This window comes from Rattus norvegicus, chromosome X, assembly GCF_021556685.1.
Source record: "Rattus norvegicus strain SHRSP/BbbUtx chromosome X, alternate assembly SHRSP_T2T, whole genome shotgun sequence".
Classification (NCBI taxonomy): domain Eukaryota; kingdom Metazoa; phylum Chordata; class Mammalia; order Rodentia; family Muridae; genus Rattus; species Rattus norvegicus.
This window is the reverse complement of record NC_141554.1, coordinates 63,839,808-63,860,945: the sequence shown is the minus strand read 5'-3', so window position 1 is coordinate 63,860,945 and position 21,138 is coordinate 63,839,808. Positions and strand designations below refer to the sequence as shown.

Below are 21,138 nucleotides of genomic sequence, written 5' to 3'. Positions count from 1 at the left end.
CTGCATTGATATACATATTTAGACATTCTATTTCTCATATTTACCTCTTTCTACTTCGAGTGTGATGAAGTATTTGTTTGTCCAAATAATTTTCTATGCTACTCCTGATTTAAATCAAAATATCTTTATGGTGCATTCATGGAACAAAATATAAATGTATCATTGCATCCATTCTTTCTCCTTCCTCGCTATTTATCTTTATTTTTTCATTATGTAGAGATATATGTGTGACAAATGTAGGAAATTGTACCGAGCCATCAATCAACTAATTTTTATTTTCTTAATTGTTCTAGTGTCAAATGTTGTGTTACAAACCTCATTTTGTTTTTTAAATTTGTCACTTACTTTTGTAGATTTAAAACTATATCTTATTTTCATTAAATAAGTTTTATTTGTGTCTCATTTTCTACCAGAGACATGTGACTGATTATAACACATGCTTGTACATGATGATAACACTAACTTGTGGCCTAAAAGTACAATAGCAAATATATCCTTTGGCCTTTAAACCTATCTCTAAAGTTTTCTTTTATCGTAGCCTATAGCAAATCAACTTTAACTCAATGTCTTAATCTATATATTTTCTACTGTAGAGGCAATTTTATGGAATTAATAGTATGTGAATTATTTCAAGATTCACACATAAAAATTCCTTTCTTAATGAGAAGGCTTAGTTTAATTACACCATAAGGGAGATTTGGGTGTAAATGTAAAGAATATATATTTATAGTTCTTTTATTTTACTGCTGGTTATTTTAGCTGAAGAAGCTATTTTTACCACTGAGGTTGCTTGGTACATTCCTGTTAATGTGTTTCAAGATATAAATAGTTTATTATAACAGTTAAACTGAAAGGTCAAAATGCTTCACACATAAAAGGAATACATAAATTTTCTAATGTTTTTATCTTATGCTACATTTAGCTAGTTTCTTGTACCTTCTTAACCCATGAATGAAGAGATTGATTTCAATGCAGAAGATTACATGAATCTGCTTGTCTGTAATAATATGACCTTAAATCTTCATTAAGAAATGGCATTTTGAAAACGGTGTTATATTCCTATTTTTCAACTTTATTTCACTGTCTTTTTTATAGATATCATGTGCTAGCTAGTTTTATTTCTATTTAACATAAACTGGGGTCATCTGGAAAGAAGGGATCTAAGTAAAAACTTTTCTCCATATGAGTGATCTATAGACAAATCTGTAGGGCATTTACTTGATTGGTAATTGATGTGGGAAACCCTGGGTCCATTGTGGTCATTGGCATTTCTCTGTAGGTAGTTCTGGATGAACAAGAAAACAAAGTGAGCAAGACAAAAGGAACAAAGCCTGCAAGCAGTATTCCTGTGTAAAGTCTACTTCAGTTCCTCTTTACAGGCTCATACCCTAAGTTCCTGATTTGACTGTCCTTAATGATGGACTTGGATGTGGAAATGAAAGCAAAACAAACCTTTCCTTCCCAATATGCCTTTTAATTTTATTTCCTTTTTTTTTTTAAGGAAACAGAAACCCTATCTGAGACTTCATTCATGAATGAGATTTCATTCATGTTTCTCACCTGTAGGATTAACGGTGGGGTCCCACTTCTGCTAGGCCACAGGGCTCAGCTGCTAGGGGAGGCTGGAGGTGGGAAGTTTGACATGCTTACCCTACACTGCTGCCCTGGCTGGTGTCTGACTGTGAGAAGATGCAGGACACCACTCTGGGGGTGGGGAAATGCCTGACTCAGCCAGAGCTGCCTCAGCGGGTGCCCAGGCCAGCAAGTAGGCTGGGGCTGTTGGATTCTTCAGCTCTTGGGCATCCAGGTACCTCTGGGATGCCTCAGAGGAACTGAAAATTTAGTGGGGGCCCGCTGGGTTGGATCTAGCTTGGGGCAGAGGAGGAAAGGGGGATGCTCTGGCTGATGGGCTGCTTGGTGGCAGTCAGGGGTGAAGGTTTTCTCCATGAATCCCCATGGCAGATCCATGAAAGGAGGTAGTCCATGGTTTCAAGGCATTTGTCATGGCTGAAATGGATGAGTAAAACCTTACTCCATTTTTCAGAGTGGGCCTGAAAATATCTTTTTCAGGGAGGAGTTTCTGGGAAGGAGAGCTTCACTGGCTAAGCCTACAGGCCTTTAGGTACCTCATTATAATGAAGATCCTTCTTGAGCCTACCTGACTTGTGATCAAGTCCTCTACCTGTGAAAGGGCACTACCCTTATAGGTCTGATGGTCATAAATCTAGGAGGGCTGCCGGCTAATGACTGGCCTTGTTTCCAGGGAGTCAGGCGAAGCTCCTACCCTCCCTTTCACTGGGGAACCAGGGTGTATTTCACTGGCCCACAATCTACATGTAAAAATACACATTTTAAATAAGAACTGGTTAATATACTATATAATTGATAATTGACATAATATACTATATCATATAATGTTTAAGAATTTACTTCCACTTCTATGGCATTTCTATCTACCCATACAATCAGAAAACAAATTTTATACACAAACACACACGCACACACACACACAAACACACACACACACACACACACACACACACCACCACCACCACCACCACTAACACCACCACCATCACCACCACCACTAACACCACCACCACCACCACAACCACCACAACCACCACTACCACCAGTTAAACTTTTTCTTCTAAAAAAATTATTATTTTTATTTGTGTGACTGTTTTGACTGCATGTATGTGCATCATGTATGTCTCTGGTGTGCATGGAAATATAAAGATAGTGTCATATCTCCTGAAACTTGAGTTAGAGGTAGTTGTGAGGACAAAACACAAGTTGTCTGCAAGAGCAGCAGGTGCTCTTAAACTCTGAGCCTTCCCTCCACGCCCAACATACAGCTAGCTTTATAAGAACAGTTTGGTCAGAATGTTAACATGCTCACAAAGACAGGAAACTGCTGTCCCTTGTTTGCTAGAAGAATTTCAAGTAGACAATGAAACCTGAACTAGAATTTGAACCAGTGCTTAGGTGCTAAGAAAAAAGAGGTAACACATGGCAGAACTTAACCTTGTTGCACTGGTTTTTAGAGGAATTTCGCCCACTAATCTGAATCTAGGGGATTCCATCCTCCTCATCCATCTCCTCTACTTTCCAGTGTTTACATCTAGTGGATGAGACTAGACATTCACATGGCTGAGTAGTGAATTACAGTGAAAAAAATAACAGAAATACTTTTCTCACCATGAAGATTTTCATTCCCATACCTTATTTCACTACATATTCTGTATTCTAGAAAAAAGTTTGAAACATAAACTTCTTGGTCCCAGATGCCCATAATTGTGGAAAGCCGTGATAGCATTCGCCATTACAAGATGGCGCCGGCTTCCGCTGTGCCCCACGTGGAAAGCCGCAATAGCATTCGCCATTACAAGATGGCGCTGGCTTCTGCTGTGCCAGCCCGACTTCCTTTCAGGAAACTAGCTGTGTGCTCATGTGCAAGAGTGTGTTCGCGCCAAGTCTTTGCCCACCCCAGGGCGTGCCAATGAGATCATGGGTAAGCGACCAATCAGGTGTGGACACTCCACATTAGGGTGTATATAAGCAGCGCCATTCTGGGGCTCGCTCTCTCCTCTTCAAGATGTAATAAACGCTTTGCTGCAGAAGGATCCTGGTGTCCGCGCGTCGTTCTTGCTGGCGAGATGTTGGGCGCGTGACACATAATATTGTGTACATCATATAACCATAACATGTCCCAAAGAAAACTGTGAGGGAGTAAAAAGACATATTTATATTTTGTTTAACCTTTAATGCTTTAGTCATCTCTCCAGCCTGAAAGAAGTATTTAAAAGTATATTTATGGTACCTAAGTAAAAAACACAAGTGAAAACAAAACTCCTAGCTGGTGAAATGATTCAGTGGGTACAGTTATCTTTCACTAAGCTTGACAAACTTAGTTTAATCACAGACTATGGTGAAAGAAGAAAATCAACTCCCACATGTACTCTCACCTCTATATATTTTACAAACACACACACACACACACACACACACACACACACACACACACACACACATGCTAATAAGAGTAAATAACAAACACCCACAACCATTTATCTACATGTCATGGGTTATATACAGATGTGACATAGAGTTGTATTGATTGTTTTGGGTATATAGATTATAGCTATCAAGAAATGATCCTGAAAACAAAAGATATATATTTTGAGTATTAAAGATACTTTTAGGAAGAACATAATAGTAAGCAGCAGGATGTGACTATAAACCATTCCCAAAAGCCTTTCTGTTCAGATTTTTTTTCATAATATTGGGCTGGGTGACAAAACTATGCATAACACTAAAAGGCAGGGTATTGCTAACAATTTACTAAATAATTTTGTGATGCTGATATCAAATGTCTTGCTTAGTGCATTTTGAATCAGTTACTTTAGCATATAGTACTTAGAAAACTTAATAAGAAAATATTTTTCAAAAGCATTTTGTTGCCAAATGTTTATATATTATCAAAAATAACACATACTTAATATTTTAATACTTTTGTTTTGATGAGGCACTAACAATGGTACCAGACAGGTTTGACTACTCAAAATAATTCATAGCACTAAAGTGATATGGCTTATTAATTTATGGTTTACTGCAGGAAAAGCATTAAGGTTAGGTCACACATCATAGCTAAAGTTTAGCTTACACTGAGTACAGTTCAAAAGAGCAAGGGCTCTAGTACCTATTTCTTCTTTTATTCATATAGCAAGCAGAAACTCAGCTAGGACTTCTAAGGGAGTACTGCTGTCACAGACCATTTTCTTGCTATCTAACTAATATCAAATATCATAGCTTTCTGCAGATGTCTCTTTGAGCAAGTGTGGAGGATTGTCTATCTAAAACAAGTGTAAACCATTGGGCTTAAAAATGAACACTGTTAAGCAATATAGTTCACATATTTCATACTTTAGCCATTGGTCACTATCGAGCAGGTGCATTTCTTATCTTAGCAGAACATGTGGACCATATAAAATCTGCTGGAATTAACTTTCATATCACAAGTGACAGAACAAACACAACAGTACTGTTATTTAAGACATGTATTTTTCTTCTTTTTTAAATTGTTTATTTTATTTATTTGAATGTAAAATATTGTCACACTTCCAAATCTCCCCACTGCAAACCACTCATTCCTTCCACCCTACCCTTTGTCTCTAGGAGGGTGCTCCCATCCCCACTGACTCCTGCCTCACCCCTTGAGCATCCCCTTTTACTGGGGCAACAAGCCTCCACTAGGCCAAGGCTCCCCCTCCCATTAATACCATATAAAACAATCCTTTGCTATATATGTGGATGGAGCCATGAACTCATCCATGTATACTCTTCGGTTTGTGGTTTAGTCCCAGGGAGCCATGGAGGGGTGTCAGGTTAGTTGATATTGTTGTTCTTTCTATGGAGTTGCAGTCTTTTTCAGCTTAATCCTTTCCCTAACCTCAAGTACTATATTAAATAGGTAGGGAGAGAGTGGGCAGACTTGTCTAGTCCCTGATTTTAGTGCGATTGCTTCAAGTTTCCTCCATTTAGTGTGATGTTGACTACTGGTTTACTGTACATTGCTTTTACTATGTTTAGGTATGGGCCTTGAATTCCTTATCTTTCCATGACTTTTGTCAATAAAGGGGTGTTGAATTGTGTCAAATGCTTTCTCAGCATCTAATGAGATTATCGTGTTTTTTTTCCCTTTGAGTTTGTTTATATAGTGGACTATGTTGATGGATTTCTGTATATTGAACTACCCCTGCATACCTGGAATGAAGCCTACTTGATCATGCTGAAGGAACGTTTTGATGTGTTCTTAGATTTGCTATGTGAAAATTTTATTGAGTACTTTTGCATTGTTATTCATAAGGGAAATTGGTCTGAAATTCTCTTTCTCTGTAGGGTATTTGTGTGGTTTAGGTATCAGTATAACTGTAGTTCATAGAACGAGTTAGGTAGTGTTCTATCTGTTTCTATTTCAAGGAATAGTTTGAAAAGTAATGGGATTAAGTCTTTGAAGGTGTGATAGAGTTTTGCACTAAAATCATCTGGACCTGGGCTTTTTGTGTTATTGTTCGGGAGACTTTTAATGATTTCTTCTATTTCCTTAGGGGTTATCTGAGAGTTTAGATGGTTTATCTGATGCTGATTTAACTTTGGTACCTAGTAACTGCCTAAAAATTCATCCATTTTTATTAGATTTTGCAGTTTTACTGAGTAAAAACCTTTGTAACAGGTTGTGATGATCTTCGAATTTCCTCAGTTTCTCTTGTTACATCTTCCTTTTCATTTCTGATTTGTGACTTTGGATACTGTCTTTAGTTAATTTAGCTAAGGGTTTATCTATAATATTGATTTTCTCACAGAACCAGCTCCTAGTTTTGTCGATTTTTTTGTATTATTCTCTTTGTTTCTAATTAGTCAATTTTTACCCTGAGTTTCCTTATTTGGTCCTATCTCATTCTCTTGGTTATGTTTGTTTCATTTTGTTCTAGAGCTTTCAGATGTGCTATTAAGCTGCTGATGTAGGATCTCTCCAATTTCTTTATGAAGGCATTCAGAACTATGTGTTTTCCTTTTTGCACTGCTTGTGTAGCATAAATTTGGGTGTGATGTGCCTTCATTTTTGTTACATTCTAGAAAGCATTTAATTTATTTCTCTAGTTCTTTCTGACCAAGTTATTATTGAGTAGATAGTTGTTCAGTTTTCTTGAGAATGAGTGATTTCTGTTGTTTTTGTTGTTACTGAAGACCAGCCTGAGCTTGTGATGATCTGATAGAAATCATTTGATTAATTCAATCTACTTGTGTCTGTTGAGTCTTGTTTAGTGACAGATTATATGGTCAGTTTTGGAGAAGGCACCATAAGGTGCTGAGAAGAAGGTATATTCTTTTGTTTTAGGGTAAAATGACCTGTATATATCTGTTAAATCCATTTGGTTAACAATTTTGGTTGGTTTTCACTGTGTCTCTGTTTAAGTTTGGTTTCCATGATCTGCCCATTAATGATAGTGGCATGTTAAAATATCCCACTATTACTGTATGAGGTTCAATGTGTGCTTTGACCTTTAGTAATGTTTCTTTTCCAGATATGTGTGCCCTTGCATTTGGGGCATAGATTATCAGAATTGAGAGTTTATCTTGGTGGATTTTCCCTTTGATGTGTATGTACTGTCCTCCCCCACGCTTTTGATAAGTATTGATTGAAAGTCTATTTTTTTCAATATTAGAATGACTACTCCAGTTTCTTTCTTGTGACCATTTGTTTGGAATTTATTTCCAGTCTTTTATTCTGAGATAGTGTCTGTTTGTATCACTGAGGTGTATGCAGCAAAATTCTGGGTCCTGTTTATTTACCCTGTCTGTTAGCCTATGTCCTTTTGGGGGAAAATTGAGTCCATTGATTTTGAGATATATTAAAGAGCAGTGATTTTTGGTTCCTTTTTTGGTACTTGCATCTCACCATCTGGTTATCTCTGGTGTTAGCTGGCTTTGCTGTCTCTTACTGGAGCCTGTCCCACTTTTAAGCCTGGTTAAATTGGGCTCCTTTGGGTCTTTTTCTGGTTGTGAGAACTGGAAGCACCAATTATTTTTCTTATAGAAACATTTATCTATCAACAACTTCTCAAGAAAATTTACATTAAAATTTCTAAAACAAAATGAAGTATCATTGAGAAAAAATACTGTTCTATATAAGGGCCTATATATTGTGAAATGGTATAATAATTTTTTACTACTGCTTAATATACTATGGATTTTCTTTACATATATGGCTTTATGACCACTGTCTTAGATAGGGTTTTATTGCTGTGAACAGACACCATGACCAATGTAAATTTTATGAATTAAAACATTTAACTGGGGCTGGCTTACAGGTTCAGATGTTCAGTCGATTATCATCCAGGTAGAAGCATGGCGGCATCCAGGCAGGCATGGTGCAGGAGAAGCAGAGATTTCTACATCTTTATCAATAGAAAGCCAGGAACAGACTGAGCATTCTCAGACACCTAGAAGGAGAGTCTCCAAGCCCACCCACTTCCTCTAACAAGGCCACACCTAATAGTGCCACTCCATGGGCCAAGCATATGCAAACCATCAGATTCCACTACCTGACTTTCTCAAACACATGTGTCTATACCTAAACATAGCATAATAAAAAAAGTACATTTAGTCCAACTTCCAAAGTCCCCATAGTTTATAGCAGTATTAACAATGTTAAAAGTCCAAAGTTCAAAGTCTCTTCTGAGATCCATCCAATCATTTAACTGTAATCCCTGAATTAAGACAGGCAACCAGTTGGGCAAACTTCAAACTCTGCCATCTTTATGTCTGATGTCAAAGCAGTCTTCAGATCTTTAACTCCTTTTTATCTTTGTTGACTGCAACAAACTTCTTTCTCCTGGGCTGGTTTTAGTCCCTGGTTAACAGCTTTCGTCAGCAGATGGCCTGTAGCCCTGGGATCTTTAACATCAATGGGTCTCTAAGGCAGGTTCAATGTTACAGCTTGTTTCAATGTCTGGGATCCACACATGATCCTCCAAAGGGCTGGCTTCATTTCTCCACCTCTGCTCTCTCTAGCACTTTAACTTCACGTTGATCCACACTACACTGTTGCTGTTGTTATTGGTGATCATCCCATGGTACTAGCATCGCTAATACACTGGGGTCTGCTGTTGCAACTAGGATTAACCAATAATCTTTCATAGGTTTTCTTTATGGTGCCAAGCCTCAATTCGTTTGCATGACCCCTTCAGTCCTGGATTGTCAACTGCAACCAAGGCTGTACCTTTACCAATGGCCTTCCACGGTCTCGCATAGTCCCAAGCCTCAGCTGTTCTTCATGATGCCATCATGTATTCAAAACCAGAAACACTTGGGTGATTCTTACACATTACCAAGTGCAGCAGCAGCATGAGGTGCAACCTTGACTATCTCTGGAACACAGCTTCTTTGTGCTCTCAGAAAAGACTTCCTTGAAGATTTCACCTCTGTGATGTTGGTCTCTTTCTTAGCTCCAGCCTACCAGCATCAATTGTCCCAGTAGTATCCTTCTCCTCTAGAATATAAAGCCAGAGATACATGGCCAAAGCTGCTGAGGTCTGCTGCTTTCAGGAGCTCAAACATGGCCCCCTTGTTATCACTATTATCACTAGCTTCCTCTTTTCTAACTCCTTCACTGCCTAAGCTTGTCTGTCCTGGATCTTGCTCTGCAGATTGACCTTGAATTTAGAGATCTCTATGCCCGTCTCCTGGGATTAAAGGTTTGTACTAAGTTAGCTGGGTGGGATCTTGCCCCAAGATTATTTTTCTCTTAATTCATTTTAATATCTTGAACACAGGATTGATCTCTATTTTACTCTCTGGTATTCCTTTCATACTTGAATCATATATTTTGTTTATTTTTCTGTTCCTTACTTCCCTTTTATTATTAAAATGCTCTTCATAAGTGTGAATTTTAGAAACCACACAATAGAATTTATACCAGGCTGTTTTGAGACTTCATTTTTGAAAGCAATTAATCTACATCTCTTCACTTTAGCCTCAGGCACACTCTTTTGACAATGGCAAAAAGCAGCCACATCCTGTCCCCCAAATATCACAAAATCAGTCTTTAGGCTACATACTTAAATGTTTCTAAACCATCTTGGGCCAGGTTGGAATGGTTCAAATTACTCCCAATAACAAAGTCTTCCCCATTCCTGCTAAGATAGCCCATAAGCCCTAATTTAAAGCATCCCATTGCTTTCCAAATACAAAGTCCCCAAATCCACATTCTTCCAAACAAAAGCATGACTGGGCTTATCACAGCAATACCCCACTTCTGGTACCATTCTGTCTTAGTTAGGGTTTTATTGCTGTGAACTAACACCATGACCAATGTATGTTTTATGAAGGACAACATTTAATTGGGCAGGCTTACAGGTTCAAAGGTTCAGTCCATTATCATTGAGGCAGAAGCATGGCAGCATCCAGGCAGGCATGGTTCAGGAGGAGCTGATAGTTCAATAGCTTCATCAGTAGGAAGCCAGGAACAGACTGAGCATCCTCAGGCAGCTAGGAGGAAAGTATTCTAGCCCACCACCACAGTGACACACTTCCTCTAACAAGGCCACACCTTCTAACGGTGCTACTCCCTGAACCAAGCATATATAAACTATCACAACTACTTTATATGTTATAATATTATTGGAGATTACTCCACAATTTTTCATTTGTATGAAAGTTGGATTCTCATATAGTCTAAATGAATTCTGTTGTGATACATTTATTTTATAAAACTATATCAACAAAATGTTAAGTAGATAACATACTCATAGATAAGTACACGACAAAGTAAGAATTGTTTTTATAATCATTTCGATTAATTGTGAATACTCTTTGATACTATCTGCAACTTCACACATGCAAACACACACACACACACACACACACACACACACACACACAATTCCATAATTTGTAGAGGGCCACAATAACATTCGCCACCACAAGATGGCGCTGGCTTCCACTGCGCCCCACGTGGAAGGCCGAGATAATTTCGCCATTACAAGATGGTGCTGGCCTCCGCCGCGCCAGCCGACTTCCTTTCAGGAAGTTAACTGTGTGCGCATGTGCAAGAGTGCCTTCATGCCAGGTCTTTGCCCACTCCGGGGCGTGCCTAATGAGATCATGGGTAAGCAACCAATCAGGTGTGGATGCGCCGCGCTAGGGTGTATATAAGCCGCACCATGCTGGCGCCCGCCCGCCGCCCTCTATTTTTAATAAATAATAAGCATTTTGGCTACAGAAGGATTCGTGTGTCCCCGTGTATTCTTGCTGGCGAGAGGTCGCGCGGGACATTTGGTGCCGAGAACCCGGGACGCCACGCCATCGCCAGGCGCCAAGAGGGGGTCTTCCGTCTGCAGAAGGAATCCAGAACTATAGTGTTTAAAAGGTAGGCCCTGAGAGACATGTGTCTTGATTTGTTCCACTTCACTCCCCTGCTAGATGCAGTGGAAGTTTTTATTATCGTTTTGGCAGCCCTCGTGCTTTCTCTATTGGCCTTTGAATTTCTAGCTACTGCCAGACAGCGTCAGAGGTCGCATGGGAGCCGCCCAGCTGTAATAGCAAAATAGAGAGCGCTGGGGGAGGTGCAAGGCGGCATGTCAGAAACAGTGTGGGATAAAAAATTAAAGAGCTCAAGGAAAAAAGATAATAAGCAGACAGTCCCCTCCAACGACTTCAGATCTGCGGAGGCGAGAGATTGGGGGAAAAAACGCCCCAGGAGAGAAACAGGAAGGAGATAAAAGGAACACAGTATTTTGGGAGAAAATTTTTGTCTTTGTGCTTGTAAAAGGTGTGACTAGGCTCTGGAAGCTTCACAGAGTCATACTGATCAAACTTGGTAGAGGTAGACCGCCTGAAAATTTATTTAGGAGAATCAAACAAAAGAACATCTCAATGCCCATGCACAGCTTGATAGAGTTAATGTAATCGGGTTATGAGTGGAAATATTCAGGACTGTGTTTCACTTCCATACCATTTGTGAATGTCAGTCGTGCTGCTCAGATATCCCTTAATATATCTCAGTATCCTACAGGAATTTGTTTTCAACATGTTGATGGACGAGTCCAGGAATTGAGACAATCCATCGTCCATATCAACTCCACTCGAGTGGATAGTCACTGTGGAAGTGGTGGGAAAGGGAAAATCCTACCTCTCTGCTGACACCATCTGGTTTTTTCCCTCTTTGTCTATTGTCTGTCCTTGGTGCACCAAGCTGTCCCTGTATGTCAGTTTATGTCTGTGGTTTTTGTTTCTTGTTGCTTAAATGTTTTATGTTTCATGTTCAAAAGAGAAAATGGTAAAAACTTTATCTGTCAATCGTTCACATCTTGATTTGGTTTTAACTCATTTCAAAAAGGAACAAATGAATAAAAAGCAGTTTCAATCGGCCTTTAGAGCCCTACACCTGTAGCTAGGAACATAAGTCAGCTAGAGAAGCTTCCCAGGGGCTAAGTGTCTGCACGAGCTGATCTTAAAGGCACCAGCAGCTCCTCAGCTTCTTTGGTACAAGAGCTGATAGCTGTTTCTCTTAGAAAAATCCCTGACTTATTATTTGACTCAACAGGTGACAAGGTGCTTCTCTTAAAATTATAGCTAAAAAGGTAAAAATGGTGTTTGGTCTAAATATTAAAGATATGTGTAGCCACTTCAATTTTGTTTCTGGTTGGTTTTAAATGTATAAATATGCTCTACATGCCTTGGTTATGGACTATTGGCTTTTAAGTTATTGGATATGGTTAAAAAGGTATAATATTGGTAACAGAAAATTGACATAAAGCTGGTAATTTGGATAGAGTCATTCTAGACAACATGTGACATGAGCCAACCTAGGGAAACAGGTCTAAATCGAGATAATATTTTTATGGAACTCTTATTCTAGAAACCAGGCTTCTAAAAGAATTTAGGACAATGTCTCTTTGTTGAGGTACTGGAGACTACACCATCGTGCATTCATATATAGGAATTGGCAGTCAAACTTTGTAGCATGAAAGATAGACTGGAGACTGGATTTTGGAGACTAGATCGTTTGTTGGAGGTTGAGTTTTTACTTTTCATAATTGTGGTTTGCCCTGAAACTATCTGTATTTTGATGCTAATTCCACTGCCCCAAGAACAGCTGCCTAGTCAGTACTCAGAATTCAGGTGACTTTCCAAAATTGTGGCTGTGTTCTGGTGTTACAAGGAGAACTTAAAGATTGTGATTAAAGATTGCCAGTGTTACATTGACTAACTCAAACTTATTTGTAATTAAGAAAAAAAAATCAAACAGGTAGAGATTGTTACAGGGTTTACAAAGGATTGATGAAGTTTTGGAACTTGTGAGAACATTACAGCCAGTTTGTTTACTCCAACTGCCATTTCAAGATAGATTTAGAGGATTGATTTTGAGTTTTCATTTCATGAGCTTGCTTATAATTTTAGAGAGCCCATAAAGTGATATCATTAAGAATGGCTAATAGCCTTCTATTATGTAATTTTGTTGCTTCTTCAATGTAAGAAGTTAGAACTTTTAATCTTTCAGTGTATATGGAAATTTTTACTACAAACCTTTGCTCTCAAAATGAGCTTTAATATTTGGGGAGTAGCTGTTACACTACTCCAAAAAAAGAATATTTGAAACTAATTTTAAGCTACTAAGGATATGTTAATTGGCTAAGTACCTCACCTTGCCAGAGGACTTAGGTTTTGTCATCCACATTGGAGATAAAGCTTCAGTTGTGTTAATACAAAATTGTAGGCTAGAGTCATAGAAGTATTTTAAAAAGAAACCTGGTAAAACATACCTTATTCCAAACAACAATTAAATTGGTTATTACAAAATACTGATATTTGGCCTATTACATATACAAATTTTTCAGACAAAATTGATAATTTTACTCTTTACATGCTTTTGTACTTCCTGTATATTTGTACATGCAACCCATAAGAAATGCGCTTACTGTATTTATAGGTGGTTCATCTAATGAAAAGGCTACATATATGATTAGATCACTTGTTTATTCTCTTGAGTTTCTATTGCTTCAACACAGATTATTAAATTCCGTGGTTTAGCCACTGTTTTTAAATCAAGCTTTCAATTCACATACTGATAGCCAATGTGTGGCTTGTGGTTTACAATTGATTTCAATTACTTAATGTTTTATTAGAGACAGGTTTTCTACTTAAAATCAATGAGTGATTTCAGTGTGAATTGTCTGACAACTCACTGTCCTTTCAGTGCTCTGGCTCAGACAACTAAACAAAACCATAGACCCAGCTCTTTAAAAATGATAATGGAGTTAATATGAAAAGAGAAAGACTCCATTTGCTTACTTTAAATTCTCAGCCTTGCCCTGCCAGCTCAGGGATTTCTAGTAAGACTGAAATTAGACAATATTTACAGGATTTGGCATTTCTAATTAATGCTTATGTTTAGGTAAATAAAGCTGGTGAGGGGCTAGAGAGATGACTTAGTGGTTAAAAGCACTAAGTACTGTTCCTTAATAGACCATTTAAGAACTCAAACTGGATTGCCTGGACACTATAACAAGAAGGACAATGATACCAGACAGATTATAGGCCTTACATAAAAACAATTAGTCAAAAAATCTCATTCGTTATATATCCAAAACAATAATGCTGGAGACAATAATTTGGTATACAAGTCAATTTATAAATACAAGTGCTCAGTGTCCTCAATTTAATCCTCGAGGACTTACCTTAATAAATAATATCTTTACTATATCTTAAGAAATAAAAAGGGGGAGTTATCCCTGTATGCTAAATAATGCTCCTTTTATTTCAATTTTAAAATTTGGATGCCAAAGTTTATGGCACCCTACAACTAGGCATACTTCTGCCTAGGTGAAATAGAAAGATCCACATATTGACATGATCCTATCCAGGTATTTTATATGGGGAAGAGGAAATGTTTGTGTTTTTTCTACAGGATGCTACAAGAGTATGCCAGCTGCCAGAGGTCGTTGCTGAGACTTGCTGATCCTGGTTACATAAAGATTCAGCTCTCCTGGTTCGGGTCCCTAGAGTCATTCCTCTGCCCTGAGGAGAAGATGAAAGATTCCCCCTCATCTTTTGTCATCACAGAGATTTTGGCGTTGCTGCAGTCAGTGTTACCGCTGCGTGTGTCCCGTCCCACTGTGGCCTGCTCTCTGACCCTCTGTGCACTGCTGCTTTCTGGAGAAGACTGGACTCCAGCCATTGCTGCCCCCTTCATTCCCCTGGTGACTCTTGCTGCCTTAACTGGTGTTGTCATTTTACAGACTGTAGCTTCACAGGAATGCCACCTGCGTAAAGCTGCTGTAGACTGGGGAACTCTGCCCTGGTTATGCAGATCTCAGACATGGTTCCATTTCCTGCTGGTTGTTCCAGAGAAGAATGACTGATTCTGAACTGTCCTGGGAAAGACCTTGTTACTTTTGCTGCTATTGTAGCAGCCATTACTGCTGCAGACATTGTGTCTGCAGTGTCTGGAGTTATCCTCCTCCAATCTATTGTTAGACAAGCACAGTGGGTGAACTTTCTAGAGTAGTTGCTAACAATTGGGAATTCTAAATTTTATTATAGGAGCGGCTTGACTACGGCCCTTGGTGGTAACAGCTGAGGTGAACCAGATGAGGTGCCCACTACTTATTGGGAGTGGCTCTGTTTGGTGCAGCCCTATGCTGTGGATTAGTGTTCATGCTATGGTTGGTTTGCAAACTCAGATCTCAACAGAAACGTGACAAGGTCGTTGTCACTCAAGCACTTGTGGCCATTGAACAAGGGGCCTCCCCTGAAATTTGGTTATCTAATCTTCAAAAATTAGTCGGTATCTGAGTTCTCTGCTCTTATACCCCATGGATCTGTGGATCCATTACACTGGGATGAGAGAGACTCAATGATTCTTTGATCAGCCCTTCCACATCACTGAGGTTTCCTCATTACACGCGATAGGGTGATCATGATTTCCCCACTAACTCATTTTCTGGCTGGCCTCTTTTTAGAGTTCGCCCTAGGTCATTTAACAGTTACTGTCACACAGCACTGTGGTATCTAGAGACGGGCAACTTTCCTCATACACAGTACACAGGGCTCGGTGGCGATAGGGTTACCCTTCGATAAGGCTGTGACATAGAGGAACGACCTAAGACAGGAGCCACAACAGATGGACGTAACTGCAGAGACCTAGACCAGCCTAGATAATAATTTATTGTTATAAATAAAATAATAAGGGGGAGATGTAGAGGGCCACAATAACATTCGCCACCACAAGATGGCGCTGGCTTCCACTGCGCCAGCTGACTTCCTTTCAGGAAGTTAACTGTGTGCGCATGTGCAAGAGTGCCTTCGTGCCAGGTCTTTGCCCACTCTGGGGCGTGCCTAATGAGATCATGGGTAAGCAACCAATCAGGTGTGGATGCGCCGCGCTAGGGTGTATATAAGCTGCACCATGCTGGCGCCCGCCCGCCGCCCTCTATTATTAATAAATAATAAGCATTTTGGCTACAGAAGGATTCGTGTGTCCCCTTGTATTCTTGCTGGCGAGAGGTCGCGCGGGACAATAATTGATGTTTTAGGTAATATGAATCTCTGTTAATGGATATTTTGCAGTATACTATATGAAGATGCATTGATATGTCTGACAGTTTGAGTATCTTTTGCATATGTGGTATTTTGTATTAGGAAACATTTGGTTCAATCACACTACACTTTATAATATGAAACTATTTTCATGAATAACACTACCATTCTCATCAGTAAACTCAAAATATCAAGATTCACTCAAGTTTTTATAATCATCTGCAAGATTTCCATATTTTAGATTTTTGGTTGCATGAAAACTAATTTTTCCCATTGGCTATTGATACTATTAGCTGTTTTGCTTGAAGTGGCAGGATCCCTTTGATTACTTTGAGAAAATGCCTTCTAGGTACCCAAGTCTAAATGACAAGTGAAAATAATAAAATAACAAAATCATAGAAGAAAACTTCCCTAATCTAAGGAAAGAGATGCTCATACACGTACAAGAAGCCTACAGAACTCCAAAGAGATTAGACTAGAAAAGAAATTCCTCCCATCATATAATAGTCGAAACACTAAATGTACAAAATGAAGAAAGAATATTAAAAGCAGTAAGGGAAAAAGGTCAAGTAACATATAAAGTCAGACCTATAAGAATAACACCAGACTTCTCACCAGAGACTATAAAAGCAGAAGATGCTGGGCAGCTGTCATACAGATCCTAAGAGTACATAAATGCCAGCCCAGGCTACTACATCCAGTAAAACTCTCAATTAATATAGATAGAGAAATCAAGATATTCCATGACAAAATTAAATTTATGCAATATCTTTCTACAAATCCAGCCCGACAAAGGATAATAGATGGAAAACTCCAACACAGGGAGGATAACTATACCCTATAAAAAGCAGGGAAGTAATCTCCTTGCGAAGAAGAAGAAGAAGAAGAAGAAGAAGAAGAAGAAGAAGAAGAAGAAGGAGGAGGAGGAGGAGGAGGAGGAGGAGGAGGAGGAGGAGGAGGAGGAGGAGGAGGAGGAGAAGAAGAAGAAGAAGAAGAAGAAGAAGAAGAAGAAGAAGAAGAAGAAGAAGAAGAAGAGATACATATATAATTCCTCCTCTAACATTTAAAATAACAGGAACAAAAATCATTATTCCTTAATATCTCTTAACATCAATGGGCTCAATTCCCCAATAAAAAGACATAGACTAACAGACTGGATATATAAAGAGGTCCCTGCATTTTGCTGCATACAGAAAACACACCATAAAGACAAAGACAGACACTACCTCAAAATAAAAGGCTGGAAAACAATTTTCCAAGCAAAAGATTCAAATAAACAAGGTCGAATATCACTTTAACATCATCGAATAAAATCGCCTTTCAACCAAAAGTCATCAAAAAAGGTAAGGAAGGACACGTTATATTCATCAAAGGAAAAATCCTCCAAGATGAACTCTCAATCTTAAATGTCTGTGCTCCAAATGCAAGGGCACCTACATTCATAAAAGAAACCTTGCTAAACCTCTAATCATAGACTGCAACTCACACAATAACAGGAGGATATTTCAACACCCCACTCTCATCAATGGAAAGATCATGGAAACAGAATTAAATGGAGATATAGAGAAACTAAAAGAAGTTATGAAGCAAATGGGCTGAACAAATAGTTAGAAAACATTTCATCTGAAAACAAAAGGATATACCTTATTCTAAGCACCACATAGTACCTTTTCCAGAAATAACCATATAATCGGTCACAAAACTGGATCAACAGATATAGAAAGATAGAAATAATCCCGTGCATCCTACTAGATCACCACAGATTAAGGCTGGACTTCAATAACAAAAAAATGACAGAAAGCCCACATATATATGGAAGTTGAACAAAGATCTACTCAATGACAATTTGGTCAAGAAATAAAGAAAGAAATTAAAGACGTCTTAGAATTTAATGAAAATGAAGGTACAACATACCCAAACTTATGGGACACAATGAAAGCTGTGCTAAGAGGAAAACTCATAGCTCTGAGTGCCTGCAGAAAGAAACAGGAGAGAGCATATGTCAGCAGCTTGACAGTACACCTAAGAGCTCTAGAAGAAAAAGAAGCAAATACACCCAGGAGGAGTAGAAGGCAGGAAATAATCAAACTCAGAGCTAAAATCAACCAAGTAGAAACAAAAAGGACCATAGAAAGAATCAACAGAACCAAAAATTGGTTCTTTGAGAAAATCAACAAGATAGATAAACTCTTAGCCAGACTAACGAGAGGACACAGAGAGTGTGTCCAAATTAACAAAAAACCGGAAATGAAAAGGGAGACGTAACTACAGATTCAGAGGAAATTCAAAAAATCATCAGATCCTACTACAAAAGCCTATTTTCAACAAAACCTGAAAATCTGCAGGAAATGAACAATTTCTTAGACAGATACCAGGAACTGAAGTTAAATCAGGAACAGATGAACCATTTAAACAACCCCATAACTCCTAATGAAATAGAAGCAGTCATTAAAGGTCTCCTAACCAAAAAGAACCCAGGTCCAGATGGGTTTAGTGCAGAATTCTATCAGACCTTCATAGAAGACCTCATACCAATACTTTTCAAACTATTCCACAAAATTGCAACAGATGGAGCACTACCAAATTCCTTCTATGAAACCACAATTACTCTTATAACTAAATCACACAAAGACCCAAAAAAGAAAGAGAACTTCAGACCAATTTCCCTTATGAATATTGATGCAAAAATACTTAATAAAATTCTGGGAAACCGAATCCAAGAGAACATCAAAACAATCATACACCAAGATCAAGTAGACTTCATCCCAGGCAGGAAGGGATGGTTTAATACACAGAAAAACACACATGGTACCCACACATGAAACTCAAGAAGGATGACCAAAATGCGAATCCTTCACTCCTTTAAAAGGGGAGCAAGAATACCCTTGGGATGCAAACTTTAAAACAGAGACTGAAGGAACACCCATCTAGAGCCTGCCCCACATGTGGCCCATACATATACAGCCACCCAATTAGACAAGATGGATGAAGCAAAGAAGTGCAGACTGACAGGAGCTGGATGTAGATCTTGCCTGAGAGACACAGCCAGAATACAGCAAATACATAGGCAAATGCCAGCAGCAAACCACTGAACTGAGAACAGGACCCCTGTTGAAGGAATCCTAGAAAGGACTGAAAGAGCTTGAATGGGCTTGAGACCCCATATGAACAACAATGCCAATCAACCAGAGCTTCCAGGGACTAAGCCACTACCCAAAGACTATACATGGACTGACCCTGGGCTCCAACCTCATAGGTAGCAATGAATAGCCTAGTAAGAGCACCAGTGGAAGGGGAAGCCCTTGATCCTGCTAAGACTGAACCCCCAGTGAACGTGATTTTTCGGGAGAGGGCGGTAATTGGGGGAAGATGGGGAGGGGAACACCCATATAGAAGTGGAGGTGGAGAGGTTAGGGGGATGTTGGCCAGGAAACCGGGAAAGGGAATAACAATCGAAATGTAAATAAGAAATACTCAAGTTAATAAAGAAAGAAGAAAAAGAAGGCTCAAGCTACAGTGGGTTACTTGAGCGACATCATATCCACACCAAAAATGTAGAACACATAATTGATAGTTTATGGGATAAAGGGATTGAGGTGCACCTGGTAAAGCAGAGAGAGTACAATGAAGAGACTGTTAGATGGGCAGATGCTGTCATAGCCACAGGAGGTGTTGGCATGATGCTTCTGACCGGCAGTAATTTCTGGACAGACTTAAACTTGTCATTGGGTCAACATTGATCAGGACCAGTCTGAAGGTCATTTATGTCTGCCTGTGCGATACACACATTCCTTTCCCAAAGCCTTACAGAAGTTCTTGCGTGGTGAGTTCAGGTGGTTATGGAGGCAGCAGATCAGGTTATATCTGGAAGGGATCGTCATCAACCCCACTCCCGTGGACATTCACGAACAGCAGCTGAGCTTGAATCAGCACAGTCAAGCCTTTAACATCGAAAGAGTGAATGATGAAAGATCTGAGGCTTCAGGACCTCAGCTTCTGCCAGTGAGAGCACTCAACAAAGTCTTCATTGGGGAGAGCCTGTCATCCAAGGCTTCTAACTATGAAATTTCAGTTGATGATGGCCCATGGGAGAAGCAGAAGAGTTCAGGGCTCAATTTGTGTCCTGGAATAGGATCGAAGGCCTGGTCCTTCAATATTAACAGGGTTGCAGCGCAGGCCCTTGAAGATGTTTTAAATTTTGCCAGACGACAAGGAAATCTGACTCTTCCATTGAACAAAGAATTGGAACAAAGAAAAAGTAACAAACGAATATAACGAATCACTGCTCTATAGTCCAGAAGAACCAAAAGTACTTTTCATTATTCAAGAGCCAATAGCAAACAGAGTTTTCTCAAGCAGCCGTCAGTGTTGTTTCTCCACAAAATTTGTGTTCGTTCTTGGTGTTGGGATGCCTGCATGGTTGTGGATGGAGGAACATCTTTTGCGTTTAACGATGGAGCAATTGCTTCAGTGATGATCAATAAAGATGAGCTTCGAACTGTGATTGTAGAACAGTGAAGAGTTTCCTCAGATAATAGATTTGATTGCTGGAGACTTTTCTGCAGATAGAGATGGCCAGCCAGAGACCGACCCTTTTATGCTTCTTATGAGGGCTACTACTAGAGTCAAGGTGACAATGGGATGATGCATGTGCTATCCTGCTGATTCTGACAAGAGCTGTTCACCATGACAGACAGATGGACTAAATGGACTAGAATTATGTGAACCTGTATTATTTACAGTTGGTAACCAAAAGCATTGATACTCTTTAAAGAGTCAGGTTAAATAAAGGATTAAGTATTTAAGATTTGAAATTTAACTGTACAAGTGTTTTCTTCCCAACTTTGTGGAATTGGCCACATATATCAGTTGATTAGTACATTATTTTTATAGTACCTAAAAGTAAAGATTTTTAAAAATTTCAATGGAGAATTTTGATAAATCCTGATGTTGACTTAACTGAAGTTGGTAAATGTGTTTTATATAGCTAAGACTTTTCTAATTCTAGGAAACAGTGATGAGTCACTATTGATT

The 21,138-nt window shown here is 39.0% G+C and overlaps 1 pseudogene; it reads left to right on the top strand.

Moving 5' to 3' along the window:
* Positions 1–19,766: 19,766 nt before the first annotated feature.
* Positions 19,767–20,622, top strand: Nadk2-ps1 (NAD kinase 2, mitochondrial, pseudogene 1; annotated as a pseudogene).
* The last annotated feature ends 516 nt before the right edge of the window (positions 20,623–21,138 follow it).